This window comes from Morone saxatilis, unplaced genomic scaffold (assembly GCF_004916995.1).
Source record: "Morone saxatilis isolate NCDOM2014 unplaced genomic scaffold, NCSU_SB_2.0 Contig4, whole genome shotgun sequence".
In the NCBI taxonomy this organism is placed as follows: Eukaryota; Metazoa; Chordata; class Actinopteri; family Moronidae; genus Morone; species Morone saxatilis.
The window spans coordinates 15,920,656-15,930,713 of NW_023339984.1; the positions used below are offsets into that span (position 1 = coordinate 15,920,656).

A 10,058-nucleotide genomic window follows, 5' to 3' on the forward strand; every position below is an offset into this window, starting at 1 on the left:
AGAGAGAGAAGCGAGGCTGTGCCAACTCGATTTACCTGCGATTTATTTTTTGTTCCTCCTCCTCGTCAGGCGCAGGTGTTGGACAGGACAACTACAGAGTCCAATTCCCCAGTCTCGACAGATCAAGAGTACAAACACTACACTTCCCAGTTTCCCCTGCAAGACCCCGAACTGGAAAAGGTAGAGAGCGACAGAGAGACAGAATAAATTTGAGGGAGAGAGCAGATTACGCCTGGATTAGGGCTCTTCAAAATGAACAAACTATGAAATAAAGAGAGAGGAATAAATATAACAGAAAGTGCTGTGTTGCTCTCATAGTCTACTTTCATTTAGAATCTCAAGAAGAAATTAACTCTGGTCTTGTGTGAGGTTGCTCGCATGCAAAATGTGAAGTAAATTTGAAAGACATCTCACATAATGTTTTTTTTTTTTTTTTGCTCTATTTCCTCTAGCTTCCCTTCCCCAAGAAGCTTCCCTTCTCCGAGTTTGTGCCAAAAGTCTACTGCCAGCTCAAAGAGTTCATCTATGCCTGTCTGAAATACTCTGAAGACCTGCATCTCAGGTACACTCGCACCGGAAAACCTTTGTCTTTTGTTCATCAATCAGTCCATTGTTTGGGGTTTGGTTCCCCCTTTGTCAGCCCAATTTGGGAATCCAATGTGTTGATCTGGGGGAGGCCGCCTCCCCACGATACACCTGGAGGCAGTAGCGGTTAGGGTTGGGGGATACGTTAAAATTTTCCAGCTGGCTGTCATCAGTCCAACAACCGCCGATGGCCGATATATTCCCATGTGTGCTGCGCCATTCTCTTTTCTCCATCACTTTCTGCCATTGTCTGTCTCACTCTCTTTCTCACCCTCATACACTCACACATTCGGATGCAGCAGACTCTTTCCTCGGTCAATTCTTTCCATTCTGACCAGGGTTCCTTTTTTCATTAGATCTGGCCCACATACACCAACTCCGCAATCAAGCCCAGCTTCTGTTCCACGTTCTGTAGAGGTTAAACAGTAACTTTCTGAGTGTGTGTGTGTGTGTGTGTGTGTGTGTGTGTGTATTGGTTACGGATGATGGAAGAATTAACTAAAACAATGCAGCTACTTTTCTACCGAGGAGACGAGCAATCAGGAAACGACTTCCGCTGTCCAGAAGGATTCCACAGGGCTGGGATTCAGCCAGACACACTAAAACATGCACACACATACACACACACGCACACACACGCACACATACATACTCATCAACATACATGGAGACATATGCTCATATATGTGTACATAAACACACACAGGAAACTGGAACTGCACATGTAAAGACCCGAAGAAGAAAAAGCTGGACACACACTGCGAATCCTTCTGTTCGATATGTATTATTAGTGTCACGCTCTGATTTGGTTGGTGGTTTCAAACAAAATAGCATTTTATTTTATTCAGACTCATATCCCCGGGGCTTGTGTGGGGGATTTTTTGTGAGCGTATTTGTATCCAGTGTCTGCATGTTCGGTTGTGTTTCTCCATGCCATTGCTTTTCTGTGTGTGTGTACATTAAAACTGTGTGTTCAGCATATGTCTATTTGTGCATATGCTGTCAGTTTAAACTTACGTACTGCAGATGTATCTGTATTTCTGTGTGTGTGTGTGTGTGCGCGTGTGTGTGTGTGTATGTGTGTGTGTGTGCGTCCGTGTTTGTATATAAGTGTGTTGATTCTCTGTGGGGGCTGGGAACCAGGGAGGTACCATTGATCCGTGACCAGCGGAAGAAAGGGAGACGGAGGCAGGAGGAGGAGGAGGAGGAGGAGTGATTGGAAAAGAAGTCCTCTAATCAAAGGGAAGGAATTGGCATAATAGGAAAAAAAAAAAGGAGAAGGGATGAAAAGAGAGACACAAAATATCAGTCTGTGTTTATTCGTTTCTGTATTCAGTCATGGTGAGATGTTGACCCAGATGGTGAAACACTGTCTTTCCAACCAGTTTAATCAAACCTGCATTTCAAAATGGGAGAACTGGTTTCAGTCACAGATTATTAGTACAATTAAGCCTTTTAAATATGTGCAACAAATGACGACAAGTGGTATTGATGAACAATGTCCTAAAAGAAAAAAATACACAGAAAAGTACAAGCATAACTGGAAATCCACTAGAAAACACTAACAATATCACAAACAGTGATGAATAAGCAAATTAAACACATAAAAGTGTAAAACAAACCTTAAAAAAACCTCTGCTGGTAAAACAAGCTGCTAAGACGTGGTATTAAACAGGACAAAATAGGGAAATTTGGCACCACTTGTGGGAAAAAGTTGTAAAAATGGGTAGCTCGGTGCTTTTTGAGATGTTCCTACTAATACAGTCTGCTTCTGTCTGATTAATTTAACAACTTAACAACAGCTTAAACAACTCTTAAAATCATCCGTCTGAACTCACAAAAATGTCCAGACAGATTTTATTTTGTGTAACGGTTTCTCTTTCTGGTCTCTCTCTGACCAGACAGCACTAATCGCCCTTCTCAATCAGAGTAATGACTCCAATATTTGACCTGGCTTGATTTCTACGGTCCTGCACACCCAGCTATCTGGTTACCACGGCGGCACGCCTTCCTGCCCGCTTCAAACACACACAGATGCACAGACCCGGAAACAGACGGGATGATGGAGCGGGATTGTGGTCATTGATCCATCTGACCTCCGACCTTAACCTCTGTTCCCAATTCTGATTTGGCGGAAAGAGAGTATGCTTGAGTGTATGTATGTGTGTGCATTTCTACTTCTACGTGTGCGTTTTCGTTGTTGTGTCAGTTAGTGGGCCTACATATGTGTTTTTAACCATGCTAGCATTGTGACTTTGGTCCAGACTGAAATATTGACGCATTGCCATGAAATTTGGTATCCAAAGTTCCTAGATGACCCTAATGACGTTGGGGATCCCCTGCCTTTTCCTGTAGTGCCACCAGCAGGTAAAAGTTTTCCCTGAGATATCTCCATATCTACTCAATGGACATTAATTTTTCCCAGAGGATGAGTCCTACTGACCTTTGTGATCTGAAGACTTAACCTGTTATGGGTGAAATGTCTCAGCAAATATTGGTGGGATTGGTACAAAACAAGATTGTCTTAGATCTTAGGTGAATCTATGCCTCTGTGTGATGTAGTATTACAAAGGCACAGGAAACTCTCAAAATTAAGAAAAGGAGAAACACGACAACAAGTATATTGAAAGCGGTTGTTTCTGCTGTCGAGTCGTCCCTAAAAAAAACCAAAGAATGTATATTCTGTAATACTTGTGTAACATGATTGGCAGGCTTAGTTGCCCGTTATTTTGGCTACCATGGCTCAAGAATCAAAGATATCACTTTAGATTTGACAAAGATCTGAGTGTTGGTTTGGCAGGGGCTACAGCAAGACTGTGATGTTTCAGGAGAAACAGGAGATGAGGTGATGTTGGCATGAACCTTTTGTGGGAAAGGCATCAACCTGTAGCCTCGAGGTAGAACGACTGGGTTGGGGAAAACCTGGAAGGTGAAAACATGAGAAACTGCTTTCTCTGGAGCTGACACAGAGATGCCCATGAGCCACACACTCAACCCCAAACTTCGGTCCAGCATTGCAAGACTGCGGGTGTGAACGTGTCGAACTGCGAATATGAAGCTGGGTGTTGCTGAGAGAGAGCATGCACGCTCAGCCAGCCTGGTCGAGGCAAGGACTGGAAGGAAAACAGAGGAATCTGTGGATGAAAGGGAAAACAATTGTTGGCCACGATTTCCACACGAGAGGACAATCAAACAATTCAGAATCAAATCGACTATGTCAATCTTGAGCGTGCTGTTTGATCACAAACACCAGTAGAGATCCAGCCATGGTGGACCTCATGCCAAAGAGCTGTTAAAACTAGTTTAATGTAGGTTCCCAGTTCACATGAATCACAGGTGTCACATTTTATGTTGTAGTTGGCAGTGTTAAACCAGTCACAGAAATAAAACCATTTGGAGGAGGTTTTGAGATTGGGCAAACGTCAATGTCTAAAGTCTTTGGTCCTTTTATGTTGTCGGGGAGCGTAATGGCGTCAGTAGTTTGTCAACCGACCTGTTATGAAAGCAAAATGTTGCACCAACTTAAGTTAATTTGAACGGAACGTTTGGAGTTGAACCTTTTGTAGACAATTCAAAATGGAGCACGCTGTTTTGTAAGCTGATTTCTACAGCATACAACCCTTCTGTACAAGAATATACCTTGCATTCTGACATAGATGTAGCAAGGTTTGCAGTTAGTCAAAAGACATGAATGGATGCTATAACTACATTCATTCTAAATGTGTATTCTGCTGGTGAGAACCAACCTGAGCTTTTGTTGATGTAAATATGGCACTTACTGTCGCAGCTTTACTAGCCAGACATTGTTGGGCTTTTATTTTGAAGTCACCGCAAGTAGCAACTGCTACTGTAACCTGATAATAGGTTTACATAACTATGGACATTTTCTGATTTTTTTTTTTTTTTTTTTCAGGGATTGGTTTTAAATACTTAATTCTGTTGTTAATTTTGAGCTCTACACTGAGTCCACCATGTTGTGACGTTAAAAACTTGCGTTGACCTATTCTCTCAAGCAGAGCAGATTTGTCAAGCAGAACTGATAAGCATGTTTATTAACAACCTCCCATTTTTTCATGGAGCCAGACTGGTTTACAATTCATACCAAGTTCTGGATAATAACCTGTCATTTTTGTGCTTACTACATTGAAGCCACTCTCTCTCTTTCATAAAGTTTTCAGTCAAAGCCGGTTTGATTTCAGCTAGCGAGCGGTCTGAAGAGCTGAACCGCAGTGGACATTTAGTGTCAGAGCTGCCGCTGCAGTGACAATGTACGTAGAAAGTCGTGCTAAGGAGCCATTTGAGGGCGAGAGAAAAATATGAGTGGAACTCTATTTGCCTGCCATTGTGCACACGCACTTACAGCAGCTACGTACACAGATAAAAACTGTATGCACTCACTCACTCAAACTGCCCATCTCCCAAAAGTCAGCAGAAATACGCACACAGAGAGAGCACAGTGTACTTGGCTGGCAAATTGATGACCACAGTTGATTTCTATTAAATGTGGGCACAGTCACTCACTGCTCCATATTCAAATAAGGACATTTTGTGTGTGTGTGTGTGTTTTTGCATGTTCCTTAACACTGTCCAGAGTGTGTTTGGTGGTAGAGTACGTGCATACCTGTGGCTTCCTGGCTATGTGCTCTAACCTCTCGCTGTTTTCACTGCTGACTTGCCTTTTTTTTTTCTTTGCTGTTGTTGTCATTGTTGTTGCTCTTTGTGTATTTTTAGGAAATACCTCCGCACGTCTCCATCCATTCCTCACTGTGCAGTAAACATGCCTGCACTGAAGGCACTTGGCTTCCTTCTGACAGCGTCGACCACCGCGCATTTATTGTGACTGATGGCAGCATAAATATAATGAAATTCAATCCAAGTACTGCGGTGTGTCTATATTTGTATATGCGTGTGTGCTTGCGGAGTTCACTAGCATACATTGACTTTTTGCCACTCTCCACACACACAACACACGCACCGTTTTTTGTCCACTCGGCACTTCTGCCGCTCCAGGAATTTTTCCCCCCCTGCTCCAAATTGTCGGAACGTTTTTAGGATTCCTCCGAATTTTTTTGGAAAGAGAGTGAGTTTGGAATTCCAGCTCTCGCTCTCCCTCAGGCGACACGATGTGTGTGAGTGTGTGTGTGTTTAGGTTGAATTCCAGGCACAGATAATTTACTGATTTGGTTGGAATGTGTTTGTTACCCACAGGGCGCTGGAATCGAACACACTAAAACACACTTGAACACAGATTCTTCTTCATCATCCCGCAGCGGGAGAAAGTGATCGCTTTTGTTTCCGCTGATTATCGATGTGTGTTTGACCTCTGTTCTTACCTTTTTCTGATGAGTGTGTGTTATACTATAAAATGCTGTTTTATTGCTTTTGTCCCCTTGTTACTTCACGCGCCGCTCCCTAAAATGTGTACTCACCTTCTCTTGACTTCTTGATGCTGTGTGTGTCAACATTCATCCATCTCCTCCTCACGTCAGAGTCAAACAGCGTCTGCACTCACACAGGCCTCAGTTCATCTTTTTGTGCGGCTTCCAGGAACCAGTTATTAAACAGGAGGTGAAGCCTCGCCAGAGAGATGCACGCTGCCATGAACAACCTTGCGAGACTCCTAGAATTGTGCAGTAATTTGTCTGGGTTTCTTCAGCAAACATCACCCACATTTCAAACATAACAAAATCGATAGTATGTCAGATTTTGTAAGTGGGTCTGATTAGTGCCATCAAACATTTGTTTTAACAGGAAATTTGAGCTCATTTCAAATTTAACTGCCTGCTGGCTTACTTTATGCCTTGTTGGCTGTGCAGAGGTGGTAATTTTATGACCATTTAAAGTCCGCTGAGAACCGGGGTAGGTAAATATACAAAAAATGCACGGCTAATATCAGAGCAGGTGACAAATGGGTCCAAAAATTCAGCCTTTTGGATATTTTATCGATGTGAGGATGATTTTTGGATCTGTTCTTTCAGTGGTTTAGGTAAATTATTTTCAAGCTGCAGTCTTATCGGGAGATTTCAGGCAATGTTAGACTTCTAATGAGCCTGACAGCTCATAACATGGTAATGTACTCATTTAAATTGGCTGACATTTAGATTTTTTCCAAATGGAGAGATCCGCAGACTGAGAAATTCACTTAAAATGTTTGTACTGGCTTTCAGACGCTGCAGCTCTCTGCGAGAAATGGAAGAAATCACTTCTGCACAGTCACTGATTCTCTGCCGTTCTCTCTGTTTATGGACTTGGTGTGTGTTCATGTATATTTGTGTGTGTGTCCTCAGTTCCACGGAGGTAGACGATATGATCCGTAAGTCGACAAATCTGCTGTTGACCAGAACCCTCAGCCACTGTCTGCAGTACGCCATTAAGAAGAAGAATGTCGGGCTGGCAGAGGTAGAGTGTGTGTGTGTGTGTGTATGTGTGTGCAATGTGTAAGAAAAAAGAAAAACCCTCTTGTGATAATCTCTCTCAGAGGGAACGAGCTAATGTTGTTTGCACAACTTCAGTGTGACTCCGTTGCTCAGAATGGTCATTCTCAACCTTTTTCCAGCTCATTTACTCTCACAAAAACAGACGTTTCCTCTTTTCAACCTGCTGTTATTGTTGTTGTCATAACTGTGCAGAACGGTGAACTGTGATACCGAGTGGTAATTTTTATTTTCCACTTCCCTGTGCTGTTTGTTTCCACGCTCAATGATCAGCCTGGCGACCAAACATCATTAATTCACACGAACAGGATGCAAACGATAAAAAAAAAAGGGGTGTTATGGAAAAATTCTGCATGTCCGCTTCCTTTATTAAACAAGTTCAGTTAATAGTCAGAAACCGTGCTGAATTTCAAAATAAGGAGCAGAATATCAAGACGAGTGTCCTCATGGAGGTTTATGATGCAAAATCCAATAACACGAATGAGTGTCGGCCGACTGATTATAGTAGAAATTAAACATATTTGCTCTATTATGTCCTTTTGTTTCATTTTGTTATACCTTTTCCACGCAAAAAACCTAATTAATGAATAAATGAAGGCACAAAGAAAAGATTTTACCTCTTGACATTTACTGTCTTAAAGTAATTGTGTAATTTCAAAATAAAATCAAAGAACCTCTTAGATTTTTGATAGAAGATGACAGAAAAAGTAACTTAATAATAAAAACATCAGAGAAAACATAATTCCCGAAATGTATTCCACACAGTTATGCATTTGTAGGAGAAACATATACTTCTTATATTCACGGGTGCGTTTGATTCTCCTTGGTGAGCTCATCATAAACCAGTCTGGCCTGTGGGAACATTTTTAGATGAAACATACCTACAGCTTCCCGGTGTCATTTCTGTGTCCTCTGTCTGCCTCCAGCTGGTGCAGGTGATCATAAACACCACCCACCTGGAGCAGAGCTGCCACTTCCTGGAGGAGTTCATATCAAACATCACAAATGTCCCACCTGACACAGCAAACGCTACCAAGCTGTACGGGACCTCCACCTTTAAGGTACGTCCCAAAAACTCTATGTCCTTCCTATATTTTCTTTCTTTTAAATTTCATGTCCTTCCCACCTTTTTTTACCTTTTTTTTTTGTCCTGGTATATAACAGAAACACAGATGTATGTAAAAATAGTAGTAAAGCAGTGAACATGACAGCGATACATTGATAGTTAATAAAAATCTGATCTCTGTCTGCTTGCAGGACGCTCGCCACGCGGCCGAGGCGGAGATCTACACCAGCCTCAACGCCAAGATCGACCAGTTCCTGCAGCTGGCGGACTACGATTGGATGGCCGCGGTGCAGGGAGGCGGGACTCTGGACGCCAGCGACTACCTGATTGACCTAATCGCCTTCCTGAGGAGCACCTTCAGTGTCTTCACCAACCTGCCTGTAAGCACGCACACACAAAGGCAAACACACACGCTTACAAGCTTACTGAGAAATACAGCAACACGTAGTAATGATGATAATAATAATAATGAACTTTATACAGCACTTTTCAATACAGAGTTACAAAGTGCTTTACATTTACAACCTAAATGTCACAACAATAAAACAAGATTATAAAAGGTAAAATAAACAATTCGAGCAGGTAAAACTAAAGTAAAACAAAAAGGTGACATTAATAAAAGGCTTTTTCAAAAAAATTTAAGCTTTAAGAAGTGATTTTGAAGATGCTCACACTTAAACTTAAAGACAAAGACAAAATATACAAACATATGCAGCCACACACACAAAGGTTACAGCAATAAATCAGCATTTTATTGCTTTCATGTCTTTATGTTAAATATCAAGCTTATTTTCCAAAATCTCGCACTTTTCCTTTAAACCATGGTGTCAAAGAAATTGTTTATTAAAACTGAAAAGAAAAGACAAAAAGTCTTCGTAGCCAGTGGACATAAATCAATAATATTTCTTTTATGTTATTTCTTCTACGATTACATCGAAGGACAACTGTTTGTGTAAGCGGTATGTGTGTATTCCCCGTATACCTGGTATGCCTCGGTTGCGTTATGTAAGCTCGCGCACCAGTCTCTGCGCATGTTAGCGTGAGACATCACAGGGCAGGACAATCTGCTTTAGTTCGTTAGAGTATCAGCTTGTTACTGGTTAGATCGTTAACATGGGGCCCGTTAAGCTCATTAAAGGGTGAGCTGGTCAGGTCAGCAGCACCAGATCACACACCGGCTCAGGCTATTGACTCTACAGCCTGACTGTAATGACATTATACACTGTTATCTGGATTTTATAATGCGCTGTGAACAGTATAGAATGTATGGCAGGCTGTAGGTAGGTTATGTTATGTCAGAAGAAATCTGGCCCGACAGAGCAGCATTAGCATCAGAAGGGTTTCCTGTTATAACAGCTATTATAAATGAAGTAGCAAGTCCATTTTTAAAGGTGAGATTTATGTTGCCTCAAAACAAACTAGACCCAGAATTAATCCAGACTCCTGTATTTGTATTTGGATCTCTTGTGGAGCATTTCCTTAAGTTTTTATGTACACAAATGCACACAATCCATGTTCCCACTCCGGTGTGAGATCCTTTGAAGCACATGGACAGTTCTCAAGAAACTTACAGCACACACACACACACACACACACGGGTTAGTTTTAAGATGATTGCACACACAGATTTGGTCAAAGCGGGTCACAAGGCCATTAGGCCACACACACAAGGTGGTCGAGGTAAGTGTTTTCCAGCACTTCTAAGAAGCTTTTCCTACACCCCCACGAGCCCCGGACATGACCCCGTCACACACACTTTAACACACACACACACAGTGTGGGGCCTCCTAAGTAGATCAGATGCTATGGATCTAAAAAGCTGGGTGGTATGACCCTCTGAAACAAGAGTGGATCATATAAAAGAGTAGAGTTGCACAGGAATGAATTGGATACTATTGAAGGGAGTAGACTGGACAGGAGTTAGCATTAGCACAACTTCGTGCAAATGTGCTGAATAAACACGGACTGCACAA

General features: G+C 42.0%; 1 pseudogene; it reads left to right on the forward strand.

Moving 5' to 3' along the window:
• The window catches only part of LOC118338504, a 48,595-nt pseudogene that overhangs the window by 37,158 nt on the left and 1,379 nt on the right, over window positions 1-10,058 (forward strand).